General features: G+C 38.4%; 1 protein-coding gene across 3 annotated transcripts in view; it reads left to right on the top strand.

Moving 5' to 3' along the window:
- The window catches only part of FOXP2 (forkhead box P2), a 422,877-nt gene that overhangs the window by 57,366 nt on the left and 346,299 nt on the right, over positions 1-19,212 (top strand). For all 3 annotated transcript variants that reach the window (XM_065651464.1, XM_065651465.1, XM_065651478.1), the window contains one exon: positions 6,141-6,287. The gene's annotated coding sequence lies outside the window, so the exon portion shown is untranslated. The remainder of the gene's footprint in view (positions 1-6,140; positions 6,288-19,212) is intronic.

Here is a 19,212-nt window from a genome sequence, read left to right as displayed (position 1 = left end):
ACAGCATTACTGGGACTGTGCCCCAAGATGCGCAGGGGAAGCTTCCTCAGCAGTGCAAACCAAGCCACATCTTGACTGTGTGGTCCCAGGCTCCATCTCCCCACTTCTCTCTTGCCCTGAGAGAGATGTCCATGGTTTGGTCAAAAGTTGATCACTTGTTTTGCAAGGCTGTTTTCAAATAACTGAACTTCTTGATCTGTCTCACCTTGCAATTGTACAAGTGTCTGGGTCAGCCCAAGGAAGGAGTGGCAGTCTGCAGCTGGAGCTGAAGAAGAAGGTGAGGGAAATGAAGGCTGCTTCAGCGCCAGTTTAGAGTGGCTTAAGTCATTGTGCAGCTGCATCCTCGCTGGAAATCTTGCCTTTATCCCCCAGACCACTGTATCATCTGCATGAGTGAAATGAAGCAGACAGTGCAAATAGCAATTATTCAAAAAGGTGACTTGCACTGCTTTGAGAAGTAAATACATACCAGCCAATATAATGATGACAATAAAATAAATCAAATGCTCCTAGAAAACTCCACAGTGTATCTGAACGTTTAATCGCATGCCAATCTGCCAAAGTTGAGAAGGGAAATTTTGGATTTGAAGACATCTCAGGGATGTCATCCTGCTTACAGCACCCAGGAGCAAACAGGTAGGTCCACAAGAACAAGTCCCTTCAGGCACAGTGGTGTTCACATTTTTAGATTACGTCTTCATTCTTTTGTGTAACGATTTAAATCATCCCCTCAAATAAACAAATGTTCCTACTGTCTGGCCTGCCACAATCTCCAGAGTTTTATCAATCATAGCCTGTTTTTCAAACATCGTGCCCTTGTACCTTTGGCTTCAGCATCGCTGACCCTCTCTCCATCTCATCTAAGCTCTTCCAGCATCCTGGCATTGCCTGAGGTGACAAGGAGCCATCCCGGCTGTCACTGAGTGCTCGCCTCTTCTGATCCTGTCCCTGCTGGCGCCACGCATGGGTTGTGTTCCTCACAGGGCTGCGGGAGGGGAGAGTGTGTTCAGCAGAAGGGAAAGCGGGAGACAAAATAAAGAGGGAAAGGAGAAATAGAGAAAAAAAAAAGCCAAATGAAGTTTTATGACATTTCTTGCATCTCTCCCTCTGCAGAAAGCTTTTGCTGCACCCCCTCAGTCTGGGAGTGCCGCGGCACTGTAGCAGTGCTGTGTGTTAATGCATGATCTTCTCTCAGGTGACACGGATCAAAACCATTTAGAAATGAGGTGGATTAAAACATAAAACTGGAATTCCTGCTGTTGTGATGTCGATGCCATTGTTGGTCGCAGAGCCCTGACTGACCGAATTGTGTGTGATGCTGCATGTCTGGAGTCACACTGAACCACTCAGCATTCGCCTTTTCAGATCCTGCTGTGTGTCCCTGTGTTGAATGGCAGCCTAACATTGGAAAGAGAAAGGCAGATAGAGCTGGAAGGAGTATCAGAGAAAGGAGGTGGCACTCTACCCACTGGGGATTCCTGGAGAAGAAATAGTCCCGGACAAGTTTGCCACAAGAAGCACTATGGAAGTTTACCACTATTTATTTAACCTCCTCAAGCTGCGATGTTGGTTCTAACAACAGTTTGCCAACTATTCCATTTGATTGTCCCAAATCCAGCATTGCGTCTTTGTTTGCTGGATAGAGCTAGTTAGTCTGTGTCCTCTACCATCTGTCTCATATATAGCATTTACTTTGGGATTGTGGACAGCTTGCCCTGCAAGGAATTATTTAGACATACGTCTTACCTTTTAGACACGTCTTACCTTTGTTTTCATGCCAATCCATCATTTTACAATTCAGTTTAAGGTTGTATTTCTAGTCAATATATTTTAAATAAATATTGAATAAATCTGCAAGAGATATGAGGAATATTTCTCTTAACTCTTAATGTTGATCCAAATCCAGAAGATTTGAAGAGTTTAGTATACAAATGATGAAGGGGCTGGATTTTAAAATATGACAAATTTTAGTGGATGTTTTCAGATCCTACAGGACATTTATATCAAAATATAGGGAAGATTAGTGGTCATCTTAATGGCACTGATGCATGGGCTCTAGTAGTAGAAAGACCATTTTACCTGTAGGTAGATAATTTGTCCTGCCTTTCTCCTTTTGTTACGTAAGAGAAGGGAAGTAGTCCCAAATCTGATGTTTTCTGAAATACTGTTTTTTTGATCATAGCATAATAAACTTCCTTAAATTGCAGGCAAACCAAACAGCTTCTATCAGTTTAACAGCACAACATTTAGGGGAGTTTGCAGTATAACACCTTTTTAATTATTTGCATCGTGATTGATCTCTTGTTTACTTATTATGTTGTTTCCAGGTCAGGACAATGATACCAGAGATCAGCTGGAAGGGACTTTTCTGCAGATATATTAGTGTCTTTTATTGCTGTATTTTAATACATCTTTCTTAATCGAGGTTTCAGTGTTTACTAGCAAAGCAGTGATTGTTTTTGTGAATTTATGTTTTCGTGAGATAAGACTTCTGGGTAAAGGCTTTTAGATAAACAGGGTACTAAAGACACATGATTGCAATACTACATTAGGCTGACTACAATTACATACGCGAGTAAATATTATTCAGTCTTAAACCAAAACTCCAATCCAGTCCTTGATTGTTTATATGCTATGATTCCAGGCCAAATCCTGCACTAGACTTTAACTTAGTTTCACCCAATAGGCTATAGGTATTGAAAGTAAGATGAATAGGATGTTTATGTACAAACATGGAATTTTTTAGCATATTTAGTCAGGGATGCAAGCTGTTGGGTTTTCTGTAAATAAGAAATACAATCCTAAAACAACTGAGAAGCTTGCTTGTGTAGTCCTCAAATACTTTTTCTTTAACACATTTTTCTGTAACATACTCTAAAGATACGTAGCAGTCATGAGATTAAGTACTTTATCAGTGTTTCTTTGGGATGGCTTTGTAATGCAGCTGTGGCTTTATGAATTGCCAAAAAAGTGCCATACCAGTAATACTAATAAGATCACATTACCATGTGTAGCTTTTACGTTGTGTCTTAGGTAAATTATGGAAATGGTGTGAGCTTGCACACAAGCATAACTTTTAATGACCCAAATGAATATGTGCATACTCTGGAATATGTTTGTGTCTTCAATCTTACAGGTTACTTGTGTCACTGTGCTGTTTCAGAAATCAAAACATAAGCTAAGAAATTGTTCATGTAAAAATTTCTTCATATATCTTTGATGTAAGTGGATTTCCACCATGGGTATAATTTAACTTTTGCCCCTTTATGTGCACTTGTGTGCGAGAGCAAAGATCATATTCACAGGAAGATTTTGTAAACTTTTTAATTGTAACCTGAAACCACATATGGAAAGAGTGAGAAATCACGGCTTTTATTTGGCAACCAGTAGGTAGCCATTTTCTAATGCCTGTTCTCGTGGCGTTCTTCCTCAGCGTTGAAGTAGTGGTGATGATAATTCTGAATTGTTTTTATTACTACTATCAGGTTGTTTTTAAAGTCTGTATCCTGCAATAGTATTTTACCTGCTGTAGTGTACCTGGAGTCCACTTCTCTAAATTTTGCAATTTTGCGAGCGAGAAGCTTGTTTTTGCTCTTAGATCAATTCTAAGACATTTGGTTCTTGTTTCCTACAGCTTGGTTTTATTTTTAGCTCGTATCACAGTGACATGCAGGATATCAAACAGAACTCGGATTCCTTTTGAGCTGGATGGGTTATATTCCTACACTTCAGATTTTACAGTCTAAACAGAGAACTCGGACAAATGGTAGAAGGGAGAGGTGGCCTAAAATGTTGCTATAGGCCAGTAGTACATAGGTCTTTGATCACTGACATGCTGTACAGTGAATTTTCTTTCATCCTCAGTGTAGCCGTTTGAGCTGCAGAAGCAAACAGAACAGCAAACATCATAACAACCTCTTCTTTTGCAGCGTGTGGAAGTGCTGAGGAGGAATAGATAGAACAGTAAACTTACTTGGATCCAATATACCAAGGTGACCAAAAAAAGTATCAATAATTCAAATTTCTCGCTGCACAGTCTAAAAAGAATGTTAATAAATAGGTCTGTGCGTACATGTAGTGGAAACTTTCTGATTTTGGGGTGAAACTTTAGGGTATTAATTCTTGCATTTTGCAAAAGGGACTTTGGTTGCATACTGATGTCTGAACAAAGTTATTTTTGTCCTGTTATGTTTTTTTGTGCTAGTACAGGCTGCTTCTTCGTATAATGTGCCAATGCAGAAGTCTCCATATAGGGATACTTGGTTCGCAGACACAAAGATCCATATCTAGCAAGGCAGCAGAAAAGACCGGTTATATTCCTTTGGTACACCTGATAGGTGTGGATAGAATTAATTAACATAGTTTTTGCTCACAAGTGACATGCCAGTCTGTGACAGCAAAAAGTGTTTGTTCCTGATGACAGTCATTCGCTTTCTGCTGGTTCAGAAGGCTTCCCTGAAGGAATTTTAATTGATCTGCACTTACCCAAAATAAATCAGAAACACTGCTGTATCCTAGAGATTAAAGCAAAAGAGAAGATATTGGGATACAGAATATGTGATTTTTAAGTTTTGCTTTGAGATGAAGCTTGGGACGTGGAGATGCTGACCTGCATTTATGTAAGTGTTGAACTGAGTGGGAACACATGGATGAAGTTACAGACTCAAACACGTGAGACCAGTGAACAACTTGAGAAGCAGAACCTTTGCTTTGTAGCCCTCTGCCCTGGCGGCTTTGGGACTGTGGACCGGGGAGAGGAAGGCTACAGCTACTTTACAGTAAGACTTTGCTACCTCATTTGATTTTTTTTCTTTTGTGGTGATGCTATTTTGGAAAAGTCAATCAGATTTATTAAGCATGTAGTAAAGTACAGAGAACCATGGGAATTCACTTTGCAGTTCAAAAGGATCTAGCCTGTACTTCTAATGCAAGTAAGACTAGACTCCCTGTGTACCTAATGCAGCAATTCTGGTTCTTGCGTGGTGAATATATTGGTGTAAAATGGATATAAGAATTGGTTAAATTAGCACTAGCATAAGTGAAAGATAGGACTGGTCATTCTGGTTGAGACCAATGTTTCACCTAGGCCATCCTCTGTCTCCAGTGAAGGTTCTCTTCCAAGCATATCTCCACTCTACCTTTTGACTCATGAAAACTCCTTGCATCAACAGCATCCTTGGAAGGAATTCCACAGTTCTGTTACCCATTTTGTGGAGAAGAAAATCCTGCATTTTCTTTTGAACTTGAGTTTTACAGGCAGTTCCTGAGTTCAAGGGACAGGGAACAGATGATGTCTGTGCAACCTCTCCATCTTCTTCAGGCTTTTGTAGTATTCTGTCACTCCCTCCCTTAAGTTATCTATTTTCCAGTCTGGATAGTTGTAGCGTACTGAATTGTTCCTCGTATGGAAACCATTCTAAGCCTTTGATCCCATACATTTTTTTCTCTGAACCTTTGCTAATTGTTCTGTTGTGTTGTGTTCTGTGCTGGACACCAAAGCGGAGCATGCTTTTCAAGATGGGGATTAATACAGTGGCAAGTGATGTGTTACGCTTTGTTCTTTGTTCCTTTCCCAGTAATTTTTAACGTTCAGTTTCTGGTTTTGACTCTGACGGAGTGGTGAGTTTTAAGTTTTCATGGAGCTATCCATCATAATCCACAGGTCTCTCTTTCTGAGCAGTAAGTTGTAGTGCTGTTTTGTTTAACAGAACATTCAGATTAGAATATTTATCAATAATGGGTAGCCAAGATGGTTTCCAGTGAGCCTGTACTCAACAAATTGTAATTGCCTATTTGAACCCTGCCAAAAGTATTCAGAAATTCTTGGTGGTGCAAAATAAATGATCGATAAAATGAAATTATCTTTTCATTTGTACACATATGCTTTTTAAAGTAATATAGTCTTGTTATTATGAATCTCAGGAGTGGAGTAGGTGACTACTTTAGGAGTAGTGACTACTTTACGTGTTTCATACAAAGAAAGACAGATGAAAAATTTGTGGGATTTCTTCCAAGTTACGCAGTACATGTGTGTAAGAATGGCCCTGAATTGTGTTTTAGAGAGGTGATTGCAATACCTTGCTATGAAACACAATATGAATGCTTGCACTTACTGTGTTCTTTTCCCTTCTTACCCTTAGATAATTTCAAGTGAAAGTTAAGGACCTTTTGTCCTTATCTGCCATAGAGGGGACAGACACTTCTGGAAGGAGGACCAGTTTGAGCAAAAACGAAAAGACCGTCCCTTCCGACAGCACAGAAAGGTGACTGAGTGACTCTGAAGAAATGTAAGTAATTTATAACCAAACTGTGGCTGTGGCTGTTTCTGCTGTGGGTTTATCTACCCTGTAACATATTACAGAATGTTTGGGATTGGAAGGGACCTCAAAAGATCATCCAGTCCAATCCCCCTGCCAGAGCAGGAACACCCAGATGAGGTTGCACAGGAAAGTGTCCAGGCGGGTTTGAATGTCTCTAGAGAAGGAGACTCCACAACCTCCCTGGGCAGCCTGTTCCAGCGTTCTGTCACCCTCACTGGGAAGAAGTTTCTTCTCAAATTTAGGTGGAAATATTGCTTATAGAAGTGAAATATGGTTTAGGAAGAAATTTGTGGAGAACACAGAAAATATGTTTGTGTGGTGGTTAAGCTATACTACATGCCTTTTTTTGTTTCCAAATAGCAGTTGTTAATGGAAATGAAGTGCTGCAAGAGTCACAAAGCTGTTTTTCTATCATTTTCTAGTCATCTAGATCTGAGTTAATTTAGATTCACAGAAACTAAGCAGCTAAATCTCAGTTAGTCATCTTAGATCCTGCTTACCCTCAGGAGAGAAGCAGGTGTCTCCAGCGGCCGATCCAGCTCATCCTGAAAGTAGTGCCTAGGGAATTCAGTACTACTCCTTGAGGAGCTTGTGTCTCTCTGTAGACCTCTTAGCTTTAGCCCAAGCATTCAGTGAACGCTTTAACCTGGCACATCTGCTTAAGAAGCGGTGCCAGCTTCTTTTCCCCTCCCCACATTGTCATTCTCCCGCAGCACGTGTAGCTGTTCATAAATTTGGAGAATAGATCTGGCTGAAAATAACCAATTATTTGTATGGTTTTGTTTTCAGATGGATTTATTCCAGCCTTCTCCCATATGGCTGTCCAAGGGCTGTGACTGGTACAAAGGGTGATGGGGGTGGAATTAGCAGCCAAAAGTGTGGGGGAGTGCATGATAGCTGCTTTTGGCAGCTGTGCTAGTTGCTGCAGCTTAAATTGCTTGGTGAGCTATAGTCTCAGACCTTGTAGATATTTTTAGCACTCTGCCATTTATAAGAGTGGAAAAACTTGACTGAGGCACCTTTATTTATTATCTAATGGGGAACTACTGTTTTGTTGTGCATTTCACACTGTGGTAGTGCGGGGTCTTTTATATCCTTTGTAAATTAAAATTCAGATCTCCAAAACCAGGAAATGGTCACAAATGGCTAGCAAGTAAGCAGTTGTCTTATAGTAATTTATAGTGTAGGCATGATGCTGTATAATTCATATATACATACATAATTTCTGAATCTTAAAAATGCTAGCCTGATTTTGCAGAGCGCCAAGCATGATGTGTGGGTTGGGTGATACCGTATGATTAGCAGTTGGACTAATTTAGGCACAAAGATCCTTGCCTCTCCTGAACGCTCAAATCCTGAATAACATTTCATTCTCACACTAAATACCTGATGGGAGGATGTAAAGAAGGCAGAGCCAGACTTTTCTCATTGACACCCTCATTGACACACTCATTGACACATTGACAGGATGAGAGGCGATGGGTACAAATGGAATACAGAAAATACCATTTAAACATAATGTAAAAAACTTCCTTACCTTGAGGATGGTCAGACACTGGAGCAGGTTGCCCAAAGAGACCGTAGAATCTCCATCCATGGAGATATTCAAAACGCAGTGGAACATGGTGACAAGCAGCCTGCTGCATCTGACCATGCTTGAGCAGGGGTTTAGACTAGATGATCTCCTGAGATCCCTTCCAACCTCCGCTGTTCTATCATTCTGGGAATATTTATAGGTAAGCAAAATCAGACAAGATTCTACTTTTTTATTTTGTGATAAATGATTTTTATTTGTTTGTATTTTTTTTATTTTGATGTATTTAGCTATTCAGTTTAGGCTTTTACTGAAGTTTTGGTTGAGAGATGACAGAAGTTGCAAGATTTCTAAATGTGTTAAATTATATTTAAAGACTTGTGAATATAACTACAGAAATCACATTGAAGTCTGTGAAAATATTTTTTAGCTATGAATTAACACCATAATTCACGTGATGTGGACAGTCACATGATGGGGATTTTAGATGTTTAAAAGAGTGTCTTTTTCACTTGGTCCATGGAAAGGGCTATACATTTTTAGTACCATTTTGTGTTTGGAAAAAAAAAATAGACAGAACCAGGGACAAAGCCTTGGAGGAGAGATCCATTAATCCATGGTAGAAATAGCTGTCTTCCTGAAGTCTTGTCAGAGGTCAATGAGACCTATAAAGCAGCCTAACAATGTCATTATAAGCTCTGTTTTCAGGTGCTTGCAAATGGCCACTCTGGGACGGTCCATAATTCAAGTGGATGTCAATGTAAACATGTTAAAACCGGGCAAGTGTACAGTGAGACTTCACCATATAGTCTTCCATCTTCTATGAATATGTGATTCAGGGGCTTCCTTGTGTTTTGAAATACTTAGAAAAAAGGAACTCTTTCTTCAAATGTCGGTTTTCTTGAATTTCAGCTTCAATTAGTTTGGCAGACATTTTCTGTCCACAGTTTTTGCCATAGGCTGAGTGTCTTTGCAAAAGCTTCCGAGAGATGGGTGTATCATTTCTGAACATGGAAAAAAAAAATGTTCTTAAAAAAGGTCTAGGAACTCTCTGCTTTGCTTTTGAGCAAGGACTTGAAATCTGAGAGTAAAGCTTTAATGAGTTATAAGATGTGCCTTTTGCCACGCCTCTGAATGTCTATCCTTATTGCACTGAATTATAAGCTTTTGAAAATTGCTGCTTACTCATAATCAGAAGAGGCATATTACTTTGTCAGCATATTCTGAAAATATTCTCTGTATATTGTTAAGCTCCTAGAAACGTTTGAGTCTGTCCCGGCTTGGAAATCAAACACTGTGTGACATTTCAAACGTACAGATCCCCTGTTATTTTCACAAAGCGGCCCTTCTTTTATAATTTTTCTGGGACAGTATATTTTGATTTTTATACTTGATGAAAAGTCTGTTTTTCTGCATCTTACGCTTACTTTTCCCATGTACTCTTCCGGAAGGATGTCAAGAGTAGGATTAATTTCCCCTGATGTTAGCCATCTAAAAACATAGGTGGTGTAAATCCGAACTGGTCACTATAAACTTCTTTAGTCAGTGAAGAGAGATGGAGGATTCCAGGGGAGGATTCCCATAGCCTCTTTTTATGTCTGTCTTATGATGAGGTGATTCATCCTTTAGAGATGCCTGTTTTTTGTCACTGAAGTGACCAGCACAAATTTAGACGTCCAGCTTTTCTATTAAACGTTAAGGCAGATAAATTCCATCTCGTGTGGCATAATGTGAGACTTCAGAGGCAGGAATATTACTGCTGATTTGACAAAAATGTCCTGTTTTCACATGAGTAAACAAAATTATTTTTAAAATTATTTCTTTGTGGTTATGGTGATACAAACGAACTTATTAAAAGGACATTTTCCATATTGCTAAGACATTGGATGCAGCCATTAAATAATGCTCTTCAAATGCCATTTTAATATTGACTATGAAGTATTAATAGCTTTTAAGTTTTTTCTTCTTATATTTTGTGTCTAGGTTGAGAAATGCAAATGTGTTAACTATGTTGTTACATCATTTCTAGTAAAATAGTATGTATCATGAGATTCTAGCATTGTTGCTTCAGTATAGCTTACAATAAAACACTGAATGAAAAAATCTAGTGCTAATATAACAGTAATTAGCTTTTAGCTGATTTTTAAAAGCAAGTAATTATGTGAGTTTCCAGTTTGAAGAAGATTGCTCTACTATCAACTAATATTGATAGTGTGTTCTATTAAATGAGATTGTGATGAAATGCTATTTTCCATTTGTATTGAGGTATTGTAGATTTCTTTAGTAATTTAAACTGCCGTCTGTATTTGAGGAATGGCACCTCCGAAACTTAACACAGGATGAGGACATACTGCCTTCCTCGGTTCAGTGTTCATGGATAAGAGCTGTATTGCGGGAGCACTTTCTTGCCATTGAATAGCTGAATGGGTCTAAAAGGCATTAGAATGAACGTACATTGTTTCTGTTTGCTTTTTTGTTAAAATATAGGCATATGACAAAGAAATTGTAGTGTAACTTATTATTAGATGTCTTTTTGTGGCTAAATGGCACGTGTTTGAATTATTACCTTGGACGGCTAGACTTAACCTAGACTTACTTCATACGTGTTTTTTAACATCGTTGTGGTGAAACTATGGACAACAGCAGACTAAGCTTCAAAGATGGTCTCAGTATTATACTTGTCCTGTTGTAGGAGAAATGCATGATTGCTTATGGTGAGCACTATTTCTGCACTTCCACTTACGGCTGACTCATTAACCTCATGGGGTGTATCAAATTTTTCTTTCAATTTTAATTTTGTTTTGAGTATTGCTTTTTGTATCTGGGATGTATCTTTCATTTTGTTTCCATCTTTTCATTGTTATTTAAAATGTTGCACATTTAGTTAAGTATTGCATAGTATTGGAGTGCTTGTATAATAGTGTAAAACTGCAGAGAATACCTGACTCCTGATACCTACGTTCAACCTGAGTAAGGGATTTATTTTTTTTTCAAAAGAGTACTTGCAAATTGACCCTAAGGAAGTGCTTAGAGAAGGAAGCAATCTTATGTTAATAATATTTATAATATTTAGGTATTTTCTCTTTATATATAGTATTTGCACAAAATAACATTCACCAGTGTTTGTATTTCAGTATCAGTAAGCCATGTGCTGTGAACATGAATGAAATATTTCCTGTAGAAGTACTGTCATCAGTACTTGCTGGCCAAGATTTTCACTGGTTAGTGCATAGAGCTTCGCCAAAGCTGACAAGCTGATACAAGTTTCATAGGCTTGATTTTTTTCATGATTGTCTGGCTTTACTTGAGTTGGATTTGTAAGATTCCTATCCTTCTGCTACTTCGAGAATGTTTAGTTTTGAATGGCATTTTATGTATTATCACAAAAATCCACCAAAAAGACCCTGGTTCTGAGAATATGAAAAAGGCAGTTCAGCCAAGGTGCCACTAAACAGAGGATGTTTGAGTAGTGGAGAACGGTGTGTATTTGTGTTGAAATACAAATTTTATTTTATGATTGTGGTTCTGTGTGACATTTTGTCCAGACCCTGTTAGTGGGTTCACACCGAGCAGATCCAACAGGCTGAGAATATCTGGGTCCAGTGAATGAATCAGAGTATAGAAACCTGAGGAGTATCCACTAAAGAAACTCATTAATGACTGCATCAAAATTAACAGAGAAAATATTGTCCCCAGCGCAGGCATCTAAATCAACAGGGTTTTTTTAATAATAAAAAATTCCAGGTGGGGTCAATCCCATTCTCTGTAGGTAGCGAATGAAGTTCCCATCAGACTGGTGGTCTGATTCAAAATTTAAAGGCAACCTCAAGTTTCAAACAGGGAAAAAGGGAAAAGAATTTTGATTATTGCAGGCTTCTTTAGAAAGTTTAAATATGTATTGCTAGATTTTCTAAAACTACCTATTTGCTCTGCATCTTGTCTCAAGTCTCAAAGCAGGCAAGAGAGGAAGGAAAACTTTTTACCAGCATGCCTTCATTTCTTCAGCCTGTATAAGCTCTCTTCTCCAGTGGATTTTGGATGGTTAGATTCCCAAATTACTTTGTTGAGAGCATTGATTCATTGGACCTTATGCCCATTCTGACGGTCAAGTTTCTTCATTTTCTACTTTGTGAGAGATGCAGTCGTATTAGTTTGATTCAAGATACCTTTCCTGTAGTTTAAGGGAGTGAAAGATGGGTGATAGACTAAATAAGGATGCCAGCTAAGCAGATGCATTTCAGTGAAATCACGATTTTATAGAGTCTGGTGTCCTCCTGCATGCAGCTGAAGTTCCCTGGCATTGAGCCTTTCAGGATTTGGAAATAGTATGAAACATGCATTTGTAATGGAACACAATATTCTTCATATAAGATCAGTAAATGTTTTTGTAGGATTACTGTCTGTTGGTAAACAGCTGCACTGTTACGCTTCAGAGGTAGAAGCATTTGAATGGTAATGAGGGGATTCTTGTATACAGTTAACAAAGCATGGTGAGATCCTTTGGGGTGTAAGTCATGACATATACAATAATAGTAATAATACACTACATTTCATCTGAGGATTTCAAAGAACTTTATAGAAAACAGTAATGGATCAAGTATCACTGTAACCCCCTGTGGAGTACTGCTAAGACTACTTAAATCATTAGGTGGGCTGAATGCAAAAATACCATATCATTTTTGCTGTATGTTGGTTACCATGCTTTTGCTGCACTCAGGTAATTTAGGAAGCTTCAGTCATATGTATCCCGATCAATATTTTCGACATAGAGATGTTATGGCATGCAAAAAGGGACTGATGTGGTACAAGCAAACAGTAACTTCACCTTAAGCGTCCCAACCCCAAAATCATCCAAAATTGCCTGGCTGCTTGCAGCGATAGTTGGCTTGGGCTGCTGGGTCCCTTCAGATTCTACCACTGAGTTACGTGCATCCCCTGGGGTGTGTGGGGACCATGCCCAGACCTTGACTGTGCTCCGGGATGGAGATAATGTTTTTGACTGCTTTGCATGAAAAGAGTTAACTTCAGATACCTGGAATGAAAACTGTCATCGCTTGCTACTGTAGAGTTTGAAGCGCTGTGTAATGTTACAGAAGATAACACTGTGCAAACACAGTGCGGTTGGAACCTTGCCATTTCGAATAACAATTTCATGAGTTCTGATATGCTGATATATGTATATGTCAGAAAAGCAGCATATTTATATGTGTTAAAACAATCAGTATGAGATACATTAAACACAAACAGCTTTTCAAGGGCAAGACAGTAGTTGCACAAACACTGTAGTTGCAAAGTATAAGAGCAGAAACCATCTGTTGTGTAGTGTGTTTTGATGAAAACATCCATGATGGAGACCAAAGCTAATTAAACAGTTATTCCACAACACAATTTAGGGCTTTTTAAATAGTCTTATTTAGGAAATTGGTTTGGAGAGACAACTGTAAAAGACACTTTGGTTTTTGCCCCATCAGCACTGCTGCCTGTTTGAGGCCTTCTTTTCTACGTCATTGCTAAGGACCATTCACTTGTGTCTTATCCCCTTTTTTGAAGGAGATATCAATAGTATCTTAAAAGTATTACTTTTTTTTCCTTTTCTAGACCTCATATTTTGCATTAGTGAAATATAAAATTGCTTCTCTCTTTTATCTGTAGCAACAAATGAAAACATGTAGGTTCTCAACTGACACAATTTTGGCTAAAATCGTATTTTTAAATAGAAACCAAGTACGGGTTATGCTAATAGAACCTCATTTGTAATTTAAACTGCAGCTGTTAACATTCAATAATGGAGCCATACATCAAGGAGTTTTCTGCAAAAACAGAAAAATACTAATTCTTCATCCTCAGATCTGCAAATCCAGACTGATGGGATTTCAGCCCTTCATCTTTTAGTGACAGGCAGCAGCATCAGTGGAATAAAACTAAAATGTGATCCCCTTTCTCTCCACCTCCTTCCCCTAATTTTACTCTGACGGAGAAAGAATCACAGTTTTAGCTGGTGTCTTTGCTCAGGGGAAAAAATGGTCTGTCATCAGGTCTTTTAGGGAGAAAGAGCTCTTCAGTGGAGCAGTTAAATGGTATTTTGATTCTCAGGGTGCATCTTATACCTGTATTTTTGCAAGATATGATAAATGATTTCTGAGACAGTTACTGAGAGCAGAATCGAGGTCATCAACCTTCCCCCTAGAGGTCATTATGTCTCAGTTCTTGTTTCTGATGAAAATGTTGAACATGGGAGAGATGGGCTCCAGATGAACTATCTGAAACCGTACAGTCTCATGTGAGCAATCCCCAGCCATATGTTAGTAAAAGATGTACTTCTGTTTTTTCAACTGCAAAAATCAGTGACTCTGATCAAATTTTTCTACATGAATTTTAATTGATTTTGCAATAATTTAGTGCATGCATGTTGAAGTTTATCATTCCAAATCCCCTAACATGCATACATTACTCTAAAGTTCTCTAAAATTTGTGATGAAATAGAAGCCTTTGGGTATTTTGAAGTTGAGACCTCCTGTGTCTTTGGAGAAATTTGGTTTGAAGCCCTACAGCTAAATTCCAAAGCTCTTCATTGTCTGGAAATGAGTTGCTGCTATACTGGAGTTGGCTTGTGAAACTGAGTCCCTGCTTATGGCTGGAAATACTCAGTTATCTGAAGAGGTAAGATTTAAATCTGCCACAGCAAAAGAAATCTTTACAAACTGTTGTACAAAACAAAAATAATGTGGTCTTATAGCTAGAGCAGAAAATGGTTATCATCTTAGTATAATAGGCTTCAGTAGCATCTCTGTTAATATTTTAATTCAAATCAGGACTGCATTTCAGAAGTGTCAGGATAAACTAGCTTCCCTTTGGACCTTCCTGATGATGAAGCTAAGCAAGGGCATGGACCAAGAGTATGCAGCAGTACAAAATAAAGTGTCTTGGAGCACATGTTGCATGGGCGTAAAGTGCTTGGCTCCAGCTATTCTGTTCTACGAGGCCCTTCTTGTTGGGCTCCACTGTTACCTAATGTAGATGTTTTCTTAGTTAAACAAGACGACGGGGATCCTTGTAATAAAAGAGTCTGTAAACCCCGCCCCCCCCTTTCTTATCTGTGCGTAATGTAATATTTCCACTTTTTGCTCAGTTGGTGGACTAGAGTCTGTTACTGTGGAGGTCTCTTCTGGAATTAAAATGTTTTCAGATATTCACGTATACTTCCAGTGAGCTGTTTTTATTTTGTATGTCTGAAACTGTACTGAAGCAGGAGTTGTTTTTATCTAGTATGTTTCCATTAAAACTGTCATTTAAAGGGTGATGTTTTGAATTTTTGGTCTTACCTTCTCTATTCACATTTCTAAGAGAAACTTTAAACAGATATCTTAAAGAGGAGAACTAGGTGACCTGCAGAGGCCTGTCCTTTTCCACTCCTTTTTCTATGGTTATATGATGAATGAAGTAATAGCGAAGTTACTGCTTGGTTATCAATAGGGAAAAAAATGGAAGCTAATACAGAAAGCCAAAATTTGAGTATCTTTTCATCGTAATCTATAATTTTCTGTATTATAATAAGTTTTGGGGGGTGTGTGTATGTATATATATATATACACACAAACAAGCGCGTGTGCACACAAACACACACATGTATATTATACTACATTTTGTATGGCACATGGTAAAGAGTATTGCTGGTAGCAGCAATATTAATGAGGTAGTTCATTGGACAGGGCATCAATTGTAGGACCTACTACTCATCATGTATAAGATTTAGTCTGGTTTTCTAAATAGAGTCTCACTGCTTTGTGCCCAGGTTTCTAATCATCTTGTGTACATTTCCAGTGTTTTTCTATCCTAGTCAGTGTTTGTAAATGAGATTGCTGTATGCTGGCATCTGTAGTTCTTCATTGTACACTTAACCATGATTTATGAGCTGTTAGTTATCAAAGTCTTTGCTTTTGGCCCATCAGCCAATATTTTGTTTCCATGACACGACGTATGGCACTGAGTTAATGACTTACCTGTTCCCGTGCTCTTCAAGCTTGAGTCAGTAGACAGTTACTTCAGTAGCAAGCTGTGAAGCACTAAATGATACTTCAGAAGTGCCAAAGTTGAAAATCCAAATAATATGTTTAGGAATTACTCAAAAGCCCACAGTTGTGTCCACTTGCTGTTTAATAATTTAAAATTCTACACATTTTTGCATTATTTTTTTAAATAGTCGTACTGATTCAAATAGCTGAAAATTTTGTACCTCTTTTGTACTCATAGGGGAAACTGAGTATCATGGGAACCTCAAGGAAATAAGCAGTTTGTAAATATGTGTGAAAGAGACCAATGAAAAAGAGAGAAAGAAGAGTTGGTAGCAATTTATAGAAAACAATTTGAGAGTAGTTGAATGACAGGAAGGCGTTAGTTATGAAGTGCCCTTTAACTCAGTGGTATTAGACCAACCACCATAGGGTGAGGAAATAAAATATTTGAACATGAACTGATTTCATTGGTAAGATGATAAAGGTACAAAGGAAATGGATGAATTGATAGAATGGACTTTATAGTGTTTTGTACAATGTTGTGGTTGCTCACCAGGCTCACCATAAACAAAGGCTCTTGAACTCTTAAGTCATTGCCGTAGAGCTGTAGGAGCACTCCCAAACATTCAGATTTTCAACATTTTGAAACATCAACATAACGGTAATTTTTTTAATGTTGAGCTATAGATTTCAAGTATTTGTTGGTGGATGCAGCACTTTTATTCACATGGTTTATGATTAATTTAAAAATATTTTTTAAAAAGTTGCAGATGCATATATTCAGTGACTTTGCTTGTCATGCAGAAGTCTAGGAAATGTGGGTTTTTAAGTGTGCTCTGAAGATGGACAGCTACACCTTTATTTAATTCCTAAGTACAAGTAACATGACTTGACCTACCACTTACTACCTGTAATGTGAATTTCAAAATTTAAAAAACCCAAGTATTTGTAACTTTTCTTAATTGCTTGAGGGCATTTATGACACTAATGTTTTCACTTAATGCTCCACTCTTGGAATCAAAACGAGATATCCTTTAGATTGGAACATGGCAATTCCCTTCTTAGGCTAGAGGAAACACTGAAAGGCTGAAGTGGGAAATTCTAGAAGGAGGACCTTTGCCTCTCAAGTCTGTGTGTGTAAGATTGCTTTACTCTGAAAGTTTTTTGTGCTCACTCCAGACCTATCTGAAAGGCTTATGGTGGAAGGAAACAGAGTGACTTAAGTTCACCAAATGGTTTTTGAAAAGATAAATCAGGTTAGAAAAATGAGTGTATGGGTGACATCATCCTGAAGAATTGGAGTCCTGAGGTAGTGTGTGGTTGTATATGTTAGCCGAATGCTTCCTAAAGGTGACTTGTATACTTACTGCTGAATTACCACCCAGAGGTCACATTTGCTGCTCTTTATGAAGGTGTCAATTTTGTAATTTCTTCATTGCCACTGTAAGTTGATGGTGAAATATTATGAACTTGGCTTGATTCATTGTCAGACTTAAAGGAGTGAACAAGGTGCTGTGAAGGCTTTGGTGACTCTCGTGTTTCTGTTACTTCTCTTTCTGTGAATCTGAATGCTGGCCAGGTTTAGGACCAAGGGAATCCTTCCTATTACTTGTGTTGACTTTCCTAGTGTGGCAGGGTGCTCTTTTCCAGGCGTATGTCTTCCATCAGACTAAAGTATTGTGTCAAGGGAAGCGTGTGAATAGTACTTAAATAGATACCTGATTTGTGGACAAAATCAGGCAGAATTGTGCCTGAAGAAACAAAAATATTTCTAAAAATTCAACCCTGAACATTGGTTTAAAGGTTGTGTCCTTTGGAAGGATTTGCAGCAGTTTAGGTGCTTATGTTGCTCGAGGGACTTTGAACACTGTGAGGTTTTAAGGAAGGCTAAGTATTCCAGGAAGTTTAAGAGCTTATGGCATCGTAAATATTTAAGATGATTTAAAAGGTTATGTCCTCTTCAGTATTTGAGTTGGATTAAGTGCTTATATTGCCTTAAGGACTTTTTCTTTTTTTTTTTCCTTTCTTTTTTTTTTTTCCCCCCCCCTAAAAGGAACCCAGGAAATTAAATGCAAAAAAACTTATAGATGCAAAGTTTGGGCTGCATTTGAAAAACGTAGAATTTTGGGTTTCTATAGCAGCATTAACTTGACCACACTCTTACTCATCAAAGATGGATGGAACAACAGAGATGTCTAGGAAACGGCTGGATATGAAATCGAGAAGCAGTAGTTTTTAACACCTTGACAGCCAATGCAGTGGGAAATGTTTTTTTTCTTCTGCTGCTTGTTCTGTATGATCTGGTTAAGAAGATCAAATAGATGATCAGGATAGAATCAGATCATGGAAATGCAAGGGAACAATTTCATCTTAGAAGGTAAAGAGCATCTTCAATTCAATGTGCAAGATAATGGGAACCTGTTTAGGTTCATTTTGTAGTTTTGGTCATTTTTTGCCTTAATGATAAGGAATAACGAATATTATATATCTAAGTGTCAGTAGCTTATTTTTTCAAAATTTAATCAAATAATGCATTTATTCTTGTCTTCTGTGATGCCTTACCTAAATTCTTCACTAAAGTGTATTTACCTAACATATTTTTTGAAGTTTCTATGCTTCCATAATTGTAGGCATGTTCCTAAAAAGTGTATTTTCTATTTGTAATTTTATTAACCAAACGCATACACTTCTCAGTGCATGAAAAGCTAATTGCCACTGTTCATTCAATATATTCTATGCTGCAGCAAATAAAAAGGTGTCAGTCCATCAGTCCAAACGCACATTTTTTTCCTGGGCCTCTAATGCAGCGTTGATTTTGCTCGGTTAACACAGCACAGTTGTGGTGGCTGTATTTGCTGTTGCAGGCTGTTCTTGTGCAGCACTCCTGACAGCCATCTGGGCAGTGGCTGGTGGTCCCATGGGGAAGACATAAAATTCTCTCTGGGGTGGTCCTACAGCATGGATGGATATTGTTTTCTGGGAGAGAGAACGTCAGCAGAATGGCCCTGCTATTCCATAGTGACACTCCTGCCGAAATGTCGTCTGCGCAACATGACGTGCATGAGTTGACGTGCCCCTTGCTAGCAGCTCCTCGCTGATCATGCTGCCTAGACAAAAGTTCAGCTTGCCAGTTGAGGTAGAAAAGTGGCATCTGCAGGAACAGGAGTTGAGACACTCTGAAGCCTTCATGACTGGGCAGGCAATGTACAGCCTGTATTCATCTACATAGATGGGAAAAGTGAGATATCTTCCACATGGCCACGTGCTCCCAGAAAGTTCACTGATAATGTCCCACCAAGCTGAGATACGCTGCCATTAGTATTCTAATACTGGTGGTAGCACTGGC

This window comes from Caloenas nicobarica, chromosome 1, assembly GCF_036013445.1.
Source record: "Caloenas nicobarica isolate bCalNic1 chromosome 1, bCalNic1.hap1, whole genome shotgun sequence".
NCBI classification, from domain to species: domain Eukaryota; kingdom Metazoa; phylum Chordata; class Aves; order Columbiformes; family Columbidae; genus Caloenas; species Caloenas nicobarica.
The sequence above is the reverse complement of the archived record's forward strand: the minus strand, read 5'-3'. Positions and strand labels throughout refer to the sequence as shown.